The sequence below is a fragment of the Mesitornis unicolor genome, unplaced genomic scaffold, assembly GCF_000695765.1.
Source record: "Mesitornis unicolor isolate BGI_N332 unplaced genomic scaffold, ASM69576v1 scaffold3397, whole genome shotgun sequence".
Classification (NCBI taxonomy): domain Eukaryota; kingdom Metazoa; phylum Chordata; class Aves; order Mesitornithiformes; family Mesitornithidae; genus Mesitornis; species Mesitornis unicolor.
The window spans coordinates 62,501-74,464 of record NW_010198253.1 but is presented as its reverse complement, the minus strand read 5'-3'; the positions used below and the strand labels follow the sequence as shown (position 1 = coordinate 74,464).

The window sequence follows — 11,964 nt, the reverse complement described above, 5'->3', positions numbered from 1 at the left end:
CTCTGCAGCACAGTAACTAGCTCCAGTTGCTTCCTGTCCTAATAAGTGTCTGGTGAGTATTTAGCCTGCTAAGCCTTTTAGGGGACTTTTCCTTTCTTGGTGAAATGCTTGCAACTCAACCGAGAAAAATTTCAAAACTCCAACTGATTTGAAAAGGCGATGCAGATAAGCGGCCTCACCATGGAGAATTCTAACAGACACCAGAGCAGCTGTGAAACAAACACTCAACATTAGCACTGCAGTGTTACCACTAAAAGGTTTCCCATCATCTGTTTTTCTTTATAAAGTAATATCTAAATACTGAAGACTAAGTTTTTAAATTTAGCTCCTAATTTAATACGCAATTATCACTGCCCTGATGGTGTTTTAATGGCAATATATTTTTATTGGTGACTTCAAATGAACCTCGTCTGATCACCTTAACCCTTCTCTCATCATGCTTTAGTTAATGACTCATTACCTGTAGTCACACCAGGGACATCTGTAAGGCTTTTCTCCAGTATGGACACGCTTATGTCGTGTCAGATGTGATTGCGTTGTGGAAGCGAAGTTACACTCATCACATTTGAATGGTTTCTCTCCTAGAAGGTGACAAGAGAAGATATGCATTATCAATTTTCATCAACAGGAAAAAAGGAAGACAAGTCTAAATTTCTGGAAAACCTCTTGAGACAGATTTTATATATAACAACCACAAATACAAAATAAATCTCCAAATACAGCATATTAATTGCAAAACTTTATTCTCACTATAACATATAAACATCAATAGTCGGCTGACACCTCATGTAGTGTTGCACAGCAAAGAAAAGGAGGAAAGACAGAGTAACTATGTAATTGGGCCTTATTTCATGAAAATATCATCACCAGGTGACAGGCCTTCCTCTCACCCTACCCCTTCTGTTGAAGTTGGGCCCGTGCACAGCCCCGAAAGCAACACTTTTGGAGACAGAAGGCAAGAAATCAGTCTGATGCTCGTATTCAGTGCCTGCTCAGAAAGGAACATCTCCAGGAGGAAAGTGTCTTTTGGTTTTTGTCTCTGGTCCTGGATTTTTCATCTTATTAATTTAAAGAACAAAAACCAGGACTGAGAATATGAACCAAAACTCCGTGCTCCATTGCCCCTCTTATGCCTGCTCTCCTTCTGCCCTTGCAAATCTGTTCTGAACAGCGGACCAATTTCAGTAGAAGGACTTGAAAGGTTAACGAAAAAAAGCACAACAAGCAACAAACCATCACCAAACCTAGACTAGGACAATAATCTTTTCAGTAGACTAAAATTCAATCACTGCTGAATGTGCAACTGCACTGAAAGTTTCTAGAGGACTACTAATTGAAGAAAGATAAATATCTCAGGTTTGTAAATTATTATGTGAAAATAGTACTTTTCCTTCCAGTGGAGAGGTCCACCCCTCAGAGGACACTGAGACAAAGTGTTATGACAGACACAAGTACTGTGATGCCTAGGAAAGTCACCTGCTTCCCATTTTTCCAATCGGTTGCTCGGGAAATATTCTGCGTGGCTTACAGATACATATAATTACCATTTAGGGAGGAAACACTTTTTTTTTTTGTATGCAGAAGACTGAAGGCAGCTCCTAACTTAGGTGATCTTGACTGCATCGCACAAGAGTTCAGAGGTATTTATCCTAAAGGCTACATAAGAAATCAACACATCTAACTCAAGAAGTCTGAAGAAAGTTGCTAGAGATGGACACTGACCTTGTAGACTGCTCAGAGGTCAAAGGCAGTTTCAAAATTGAACCCTAACCTTCTTAGCAGGTACAATTTGCTGTTTTCAGACTGACAGGAGACACACCACCAGCAGAAGGCACATCACTAGCACGAGGTCACTCACAAGCAGCCACACTGGATTTTTCAAGCCTGCTTAAAGCATGAGACACTCAAGACTTGCAAAGAGACTGCCAGAATTCTGAGAAGAGAGAGAAATCTGCATTTTTCATCCTTGGAGACTGTTGCATTTTTTTCCCTCCCAAGTGAAAATGAAATGCAAGGTCCTCAGGCCCGAAAAGCCTGTAGGGCTGTAAGGAAGGACAAGGGAGCAGGTTTTGAAAGCTCCATAAAGAGCTGGAACAATTGCTTTTAGCAGCTGCTGGAGAGAATACCAGCTACTATTTTTCATTTATTGTTTCATGGGACAAGGAATGGTGAAGGGGCAGGATGCAATGTGGAAGCCTCTATGCTGGACAAATTGAGACTGCTAGAAAGGATGGCTTTCCTGCTTCAAATGGGGTTTCCTTGTCAGACACCGACTCTCTGCGCTGGAGAAGCCGATTCTCCCAGCAGCTTGAATGGTACTGGCTGCTGCTTCAATTAAATTCTCTGGGAGGCCATGGAATCCCTAGCAACGTAACCTGTTCATGAACTGAAGATTTCCTGTGCCTGATTTATTTTATCTTCTCGTATTAAAGAAGATAGCAACATTTTCAAGCCTAAGTAGTAAAGCCACAGGTATTTTAGATAACATACATACTTATTTTAACTGCTTTCATTTAAAATGCATTAGAAACTTGCCAACTTGCCCTCTCATAAAAAAAAAATATAAAAAAAAGCAGACCTGAACTGAAAGGAGATTTTTAGTTTGCCATTCAGGGGAGGATGGATCAGGTAAAGGTCTGCTGCTTTGCTGGGGCAGGGCCAGCGGGGCTGACAGACGTGCGAGGGCCCGTGGAAGCCAGAAGGGCTTGCAAATTCCATTGTGACCAAAAGAAAAAATATAATCTTTGCCCACTGTTCCAGGAAGTTTCTCCTTAGGAAATCCTTGTGGCTAACTGCTCCTGTCAAGTGGACTATGTGTAAATCTCACCTGACAGAAAATACATCACAGCAGCACCACGCAACAAAAGCCAACTAAACTGGGAGGAAAAAAGACAGCCTAGCATGGCCTGTAATTCTTAGCAGCTGCACAGGGGAAAAAGTATTTATTTCTATGGAAAATTAACCAGGCTGATAAGTACAGTTAAAAAAAATCTAAAATAATACTAGGTATTTATTTGAGTTGGGGAGTGTTGAATGGTACATTAGCTGTAGCAGCAGGACTTTTATTTGTTTATTTATGTAAGTTTTCCATGGATCTACCAATTTAAGCATATTTTGTCTTCCTTATATTTGGGCCAGAATGCTCTTTATCAGCCTTTGTGTCCCAATTTTCCTTCCCCCCTTCCTACCTCCAGACATTTCAGGCAATAAACTTAATTTTATTTTTATACAGGTTGCCATTAAATATTCCAGAAGGATTCTTCCTCATTCCCAGTCATGGATGTATTTCATATAAAATCAAAATAATACTAATCAAAAAACTAATACTGACAGTATATTTTAAACAACACTATGTAATAATTATAAAATAGTGTATCCAAAAATCTGTGAGGACAAAGTCTATGTATTTAAAGATTAATAAAGGTAAAAAAATCCAAAGCAACGCCGTCACCACCTTACTATTATAGAAGCCTTACCATCTCTAATGTTATCAATAACAAACTCCACGAGAAAGACTGATAGGTGCCCCAAAATACCCAACTGGTCAACAAACTCTGTTGGGGAAAAAAGGAAGGACGCACCTTCCAAGATCAAGGATCTTTGGGTTTTTTTATTTTCTTTTTAAAACAAGAACATACAAAAAGCTATGTTTCCCAACAAAAGGATCACAAACGAAGAAATGGTTTTGCTTTTTTAGAAAGGAAAAATTTGTGGATGGTGAAGTGAAATTTTAATTGTAATCATGACTGTCCAGACAATTTCTACCTATAGATCATATACAGCATTGATAGGAATGTGCTACTGAGGATCCAGCTTTCACATAAATGAAGTAAAATCAAATGATGCTGTCAATTTCCAAGTGTTGAGCAACTAATCAGAATCTTAGTAACGTGGAAGAAGTCTTACCTCGGTTGTTTCAACAGGAAACTATTGCTTTTAGTCCTATTTATCTTTCACATGATGTGTTGAGCAGCCCAGAAAGAATCCTGTAAGTTTTATTTGATTTAAGGAATGAGTAGACCACAAAATGCAGCCATCTGCTTACGTGTTACAGGATTTTTCTTATTTCCAACTATTTCTAGTGTTTGTTAAGGCCATTCCCTGGAGAGGCACTTACAGGCTTGCTAATGAAGTCTGAACTATATTAAAGTAAATTCTGTTTGCTTTTGGTCTGGTCAACTTTTTACGTATAAAAATAAGTACATCCTTGATCCCTTGTTTTGTTATGAGAAATCCTGTAGATGCCATAGGGTTGCCCTTCCATAGCACAAAAAATATTGGCATTTGTATGCTCAGAAATGGGAGGAAAACTGTTCCACTAGACAATTTCTCTTAAGCAGAAAGTTTTATGATACCTACGTTTTGGTGTCATTTCTAGCCAAAGGTTTGCTATAATCAAGTTCCACACTCTGCTGCAAATACTGGCATATATGGAAAAGGAAAAACAACACAGATCCTCTTCAAATTTCACCTCGTACTGAAAAGAGCAGTAAGTCCTCTTACTGTGCTACATTTTCTGTCGTATTCAATATTATAATTTTTTTAAGCTGTGGTGGGGAAGTTGAAGGGAAGAGGCTACATTATACATTAAATTCAATGCTGAGTAATGTAACTACACATTAAAGTCAAAGAGCAGTTCACATGAGAAATAGAAACACAAAGTGAGTCACTCATCTGGATAAAAACACATATATTATTAAATTTTCTTTCTTTATTACACTGACCTATAAATGTCTTGAGAAGTGCAAGATTGAAATGAGTGAGCAGAAGCAATCACACAAACAGTGATCTGTACGATATAAGCTACCATCTTAAAAAATTCATGAACACATTTGAACAAAGACACCATCGTCTTAAGCAGTTCCATAGGATCAGGGTGACTCTCCCAGAACTGTGTAAGTGTACTTACCCTCTAACGCTCTACTACTGTATTTGTACTTCTACGAACCCACTCCAACCAGCACATGAGAAGCAAATGTAGACTGCCATTGTGCAGAACATGAGGATGCAGCTTCTGCAATTTGCAGGAGAACTAACCAAGATTAAAAAAGAAATTTCATGCAAGAGAACACAGGCTGTGACTGATCAGCACTGTTGGAGTGGGCCAGCTACTACAGCACTAAATGGAAATTTAGTGGGAAACATGTAAAAGAAGAGAAAACCAGTGTGATACCAAAAGGCAGACAAACAAAGGGGGAGAGCAGAACAATAACAAGAACATGAAAAAAGGACATTTTAAAATGAAGTACGAAGTATTTTCATATTCTCATTTCAAGCAAGAAATAACTACCCTTGCTTATTTTCTTTCTTTTATGTAATTTCCTAGTTGATCATGGTTAAGTCAAAATATTTAAATTATGTGATATTATATGGGTTTTTTTGTGTGTGCGTGCATGGTTTTTGGCGGCTGATTTAGAGGTTATTTACGCCTTTTTTATTATAAAATTCAGATAATCGCTTAAATTCTTTTTGTAATTCTACTAATTCTAAATTCAGCCAACACTAAAATTTAACACATTATCTATCTTCAGCCAGATTTTCTTACTGGGACAAAATATGAATTATAAAAAATTGTTTCAGAATGACTTAAAATATGAAAATTGTTCATACCAGTTAGGCTGAGGCAACAGAACTACAGCATATATGTTCTTGAAAGCCATTCCTTATTTACCACATAGCTGATATTGCAAGTGGTCTAAGTTTCCTCAGACAGTTTCTGCTCACAGCCAAGGCAGCCACAAGTGTCTATTATAAAGCGTTTTAAAAAGAGAGCTGTAAGCATGCTTTAAAGTGTGATAAAATTCTGGTCAAACTCTGGACCACAAGAGTGTTGGGCTCTTGAAATTGGGCTCTTCAACTGACAAAATAGAAATTGTGCCACTGGTATTTACATAGCCAGTGAAAGACTTGCAGAATTTCACAGACTGATCCTTGCAGAATAGGATTGGAAGATGCACTCAGATCATAAAATAATTCTAGAACATTTTACCAGGACAAAATCAGATGAAGACTTAGCTTATCTTGTGTTCAAAGTGTGTGCTTCTCACAGAGCCAGGTCAGCCATGAAGGACATAACACATTTAATACAGAATGAAAACATCAACCGGTGAAACACCAGGAATCTCTTGATGGGTCAATTTTATTTTTTCTCTAATTCATAGTTTTACTTTAAGCTTGAGAAAGGCTATATCAAGGAAATCTGTATAGAGATGCATCATGTTAGCAAATAATTTCAGTACAAATATTTTGTGCTAGCTTTTTGGTTTAGTCTAACATTTCTGTAGTTCTTTTCATTTAAAACCATGTCTTCCAGGGATAACTTCCTATGTACCACACTAGTTGCTACAGTTTGCCCCACGAGTGACCAAGGGTCAGATTCTGCCAACCTTATTTGCATTGAGTTACACTTTATGCTCCCCATAATATTTCCAAATAAAATGCATCTTTCACAAGGTAAAGGTATTACTCCAAGTACCTAAAAATAATCTCATCTAAAAAGAGAACAACAGAGTAAGAAATACCAGAATCCAGAGCATCAAAAGTCAAAGCGGCTGCTCCTACAGCCAGGCCTCTCTTGTACCCAACATCTATCAGCAGCCGAACATTTCTCTCGGGTGTCAGGACACCTCAGGCCTTGAGGCTGGGACGGGAGGAGGCTTGTTAAGCCGGTTAAGACTCCTCAACTACATGTGAGGATTTGCTCATTTGCCCTTGAATCAAGGGTCTCTGACAGGTGATAGAAGTAAATCTTGGATTGGAAGATGTTCTGTGTCAGCCCCCTAGACAGCTTGTATTACAGTGGGGAATTATTTAAGCCATTTAGACTATTTTTGATACCTATCCCTTTCAAACCTGATTGTAATTTGCTTTGGCACTCTGCTCTGGGAAAATTGTGCCAACTGGGGACACAGAAGAAAAAATACAGGTACAATGAGGAGTGCACGCAGCTAAGGGCTGAGATAAAGTTGTGCACTGGATGAAAACACAAAGGAACCCATGTAAGTGCAACAGTGCAGGCAAAGGTGGATTGTGTCATTCTCCTTGAAACAAATAGAAGCTACAGATAATTTTTCTGCTAAAGAATCATCTCTGATTGTTTGTGCCACAGAGGCAGATAAATGCCAAAAAGATAGATCCCTCTGCCTCTGAGATACTGTCCTGTATAGTATAAAGTTAATAGCAAAGTAATAACGAGCCTCCAGTCCTGACATAAAATATAAAGTTATGCCTGCTAGATGCAAGCTTCATGATCTATAACCGGTGAATCCTTGTGATCATAGCACAAAAGTCTCTACCATACTGGCAAAAGAAGGGCAAAATGCTATTGAAAACCTGGACAGCTTTTCACCGGGAATATACCGTATTTTCAGCCTAATTTTGCACATAAACCAGGAAATATTTTTATTTTCTATTGACTTGTGGCCTCATGATACAAAAAATAAAAATATACAACTGATAAGGGCTTACATTTCTGAGAAACCAGATCTGTACTCACATAATAGGTAAAGACAAGAAGGGTAAAGACAAGAATTTGCATTTCTTCAACTTTTCCATTCTGAAATAATTGTTTACCATTTGTGTGGCTGCACTGACTATGAGTCCTAGACATGTGCATGGTCCCAGTGTGCTACACTACTACAATAAGTAGTTCCCATCCTATTGGTAACAATGATTTATTTCTCCTAAAGGGAAAAAAAAAAAGTCACTTAGCCCACATTTGGTAAACCTGAGCCAACATGTGAAAATTCTTCAAAGCTCCAGAAAAATGGAAACCATTATTTGCCACTGAAGCACACAGTTTACATTCCAGTAGCTGTGACTGCTCCTGTTATCATCCAGAGAGTGTAAAAATAAGGGAACTTATTATATTTACTAAATAACTTTTCTTGGACACTTTAAAAATACAAAGTTCCTGCAGTGAATGGGAGCTGACTGTGGCAGTACTCTCACACAGATGTATGTTCCTCGTTAGCACAAGGAAAATTCTAGAAGTACAGTTACTAGTTAGCATTGCAAGCAAAATTTGGCCCTGCATATTTATTTATTTTTTTAGAGCTTATCCATTTCAAGATATTGTCAGACTGGCACTAAAAACCCCACCTTTTTGAAAGCATCAGACTCTCCTCCAAATATGGTTGCTTTAATAAACTGAAAACAGGGTGGAAAGAATGGCTTCAGGCTCTTAAGAAAGAGTCGCTGCTCTCTAGGAAATTACGCACTTAGATGGTGTATGTCCTGAATCAAGATTAGTTTATTCAGGGACATAATAAAATCTCCCACTGAGATTTCTTTACAAAATCCATGGAAAATTCATGATGTAACAACTACAGCTTCTCATTTGTTCGCCATTTCTTTCCACTGTACATTAGACAATTGTCACTTAACTCACGCAGCAATTCCTGATGATTTTACATTATTTTCATGCTAGTCAGTAAAACAAAAACTACAGTGGCTTAAGCAGCAACACTTCTGCGTCTGTTTAAACAAAATCTATTCAAATAATCAAACACAAGGAACTACTAAAAAGCACAATTAAGGTAAAATGTGTTAATAAATGTTTAATACTTACACTTTTTCTGGTCTTCTGAAACTAAGAACCAATTTAATTTTATCTGATATTAAATTTTTATAACCAGGTGGTAGGAAAGCTTTACTAATTCTGGGAAAGAAATCCTGCTTTACATGCTAACCATGTGGTAACTCTTAAAGTTGCACCTATTAATTACAAACTATCTTAAAATTACAAAAGGGCAACTGAAACAACACTAGCTTTCAACTCTGTCTCAATCCAAAATAATGGATTAATCTATATGTAGTCTCTAATTTTCACCCAGGGACATTCTAGCAGACTCTTGCAAAATCTTCGCAGTAGGTAATCTATTTGGGCCTTGGAAAAAAAATTAGTAGACTTAGCATTTAAAGAAAAAAGTCAGTCTTTACAATTCTACTTCCTTCAGAAAAAAACCCACCCAAACTACCCCCTGCCCCCCCAAGCAATTATTCAGGTTCCCAGCAAACAGATTTGATGCAGACCTCGGGCATGCCGATTTTACGAAAAACACGAAAAAGCAAAGTAAACAATGAGCCACTGTATTATTTGTGCTGCAACGTGCGATTTGACTTGCGCTACTCCCCAGCGTAGCGGGACTCCCTCGCTGGAGAAAATACAGCAAAGAGTAGAGACAGCTTTACTGACCTGTGTGCTGCCGCCGATGCTTGGTGAGGGCATGACGCGTCCCGCCGGCAAAGCCACAAAGGTCACAGAGGAACGACTTCTCGCCTGTTGCAACAATAAACAGATGAGGGACTGCGGAGGTCACAGATCATTAAAACATATCTATCAAGGCTTTCAGGGTTACTAATTCCTCCAATCAAATGTTTCCATGTAAATATGTCAAATGGGAATGAAATTACCACTGCGGTTTATTGACTGTGATAAAATCTGAAAAGCACCACTGAACATAATTACATACTTGTCAGACCCATAAAAATTAGCTTTATTATCAATGGAATGGTTTTGTACAACTTCATTTCTGTTAGATGTCTTCCAGATGGGGCTGCTTTATGCACTTGAACAGTTTTTATGCATATCCTGATTTTTTACAATTCCCATACATCTGGCCTTTCTGTGCTGAGTAAAGATTGCCTGGAAAAAAGTTAATATACTGTATACATGATTCTGCTTAAATAAAATATATTGAATTTACTAACAAATTAAGGGTACTGAGAAATTTTCAACAGACTAGATCACGGTCATCTTTAGTTACCTTCTATTTATTAATAAGTATTAAATTATTTTCTTGAATATACAGAAGAGCCCAGGCAACAATAAAAGCCGCATTATTCAGTACCAGTGGCAATTCAGCACTGTTTATGTTTCTAAAGTTTTCATGACATAAAGAAAACAGGTCTGAGGATTGCTACTGAAATTGCAGCAGAGCTCATATTGTTCATCTTCAAGTGATAATTCTTCATTCCAAACCTCTGGACCAATTTGAGAGATTTTGGCAAGCTCAATACTCATTAAAAGTGTGTAAATGCTCTCTTTTTAGTATTTTTGTTTCATAGAAGCTAGGATTTTGCCCTGTTGTCTATAAATACAGTCCATCATTTCGCAGCAATATTTTTACTCAGTATGTGCTAACATGCACAGCAATCTCAGCCCATGAAGGCCACACAGAAGGTCATTATGAATTAATAATGCAAATCTCATATATAGACCCAATAACCTCAGATAAGACTGAAATTTTAAAAATACTTTTTTTAAAGAAGAATCGCATTAGTCATTTGGAGCCAAATTGTCTCCTTTCGCAGCAACGTAGCCGAGAGGGGGCTGGTGGGGCAATGATGCTGAATTCATTGAAACTAACAGTCTCCTTCAAATTCTTCCCTGTGGGGAAGGAAATTTAGTTTCTACACAAGACGGCTGGGTTAAGAGGTCGGGTCTCAAATTACTAAGTCCTCCTGTGAAGACAGAGGGATGGAAACCTCCACGCTGTTTATCTCCACACAACCAGACTTGCTACTACATGGACTTTCTGGAAAAGCAGAGTGCCTCCCTTCACGTCGGATGGCATTAATATAAGCAAGAGACCTTCTTTCAAGGGGGAGCTCCCCAGAGACCAGTTGCCCTCTCCCACCACTCCCTCGATGGGGGCTCAGGAGAACCCCAGCTCCCCACCCATGTCACCACAGCCCACGAGTCCATTGGCCCCATACTACAAGGAGGAAAGTTGTTCCTTCAAAGTTTCCAGTGCAGCCTGAACCCTGGCACTAAAACGGGATGGTTAAAATGCTGATTAACCTCCACCAGCCAGCTGGGCTATGAAATGCCATTGGCACATATTAATCTCCATTTCAGAATAATGCACGTGGTGTGTTTCTATTTTCTGCACCCAAGTCCAGTCATGAAAAGCAGACTGAAATTTTACAGGATTTTGGGCTTTTTTGAAAACGTGGTTCATGGATGGGAGTATCTAAGGTGCAAAACAATGGCTCCTTTTAGTAGCCATTTCTAGTCATCTGTCATTATAATAGAATTTAAAAAACCAACCAAACAAAAAACCAGAAAAAGCAGAATGGAAACTCATCCTAACTAACACATGAAGAATGCATGTGTGCTATATGATGTAAAAAAGTCTGGATTTTACTGCAAAATGATTGTCAGTAATATTATTGCTGATGGTTATACATGATTGTTACACAGATTTCTGAATAATCTCTGTTCTTTTTTTCTTTTATTCAGGACCTTCAGCATGTAGCACTTCAATTCATCAAAATAGCAAAGAAAAGGAATAGAAGGACTACATATAATGCTTAATTATAATTAAATATTAATTAATTAATTAATCAATTTTAAGTATAAATCTTCCTAACTAGCTGTAATGCCTAACTCCCCAGCATAAAATTCACACTTTAAAGTTAAATGCTGTTACATGCCTACCAAGAAATTGCTCATCATCTATATATTGTCATAAATTAGCTCATGTTGTGTTTAACATCTAGGAGCAGACTTCAGTATGATCTGCAGCTTCATACACTACTAATGAGGGTGCAGAGTACCCATAGCATCTTTGCCAGCTTATGGATTTACTGGGTAGTTTATATCTGGGGCTTCGGAACAGCTTTCTGAGCCACAGAGAAATGATTCAAACCCAACCAACAGCTTTAAAATAGGGAAATTGATCCATCGTATAAAGTGTTTTGCCAGTTAAATATTCCACACTCTTTTAGGTCGGGTCCGGAAGCTCTCATGCATGCAGGGCTCTTGAAGGAGTCAGTAAGACTTTGGATATGAAAACATGAGACTAGAGGAGACTTGGCCACTGCTTTTCTGAGCTCAGAAAATGTGGTGGTGCATTTGATGTTCTGAAACATTCATTTTCAGGTGTAGTAATGAATTAATTACCTCATTTGTGTATATCTATTGTGGTATATACACAAATACATGTATCCACACGAACA

General features: G+C 38.1%; 1 long non-coding RNA gene across 1 annotated transcript in view; it reads right to left on the bottom strand.

Moving 5' to 3' along the window:
* Nucleotides 1-489: 489 nt before the first annotated feature.
* LOC104544257 overlaps nt 490-11,964 on the bottom strand; it is a 13,431-nt gene continuing 1,956 nt past the window's right edge. Inside the window, exons 2-3 of the long non-coding RNA XR_728169.1 lie at nt 9,197-9,280; nt 490-581 (exon numbers count right to left, since the gene is read on the bottom strand). This is a non-coding gene — a long non-coding RNA (uncharacterized LOC104544257). The remainder of the gene's footprint in view (nt 582-9,196; nt 9,281-11,964) is intronic.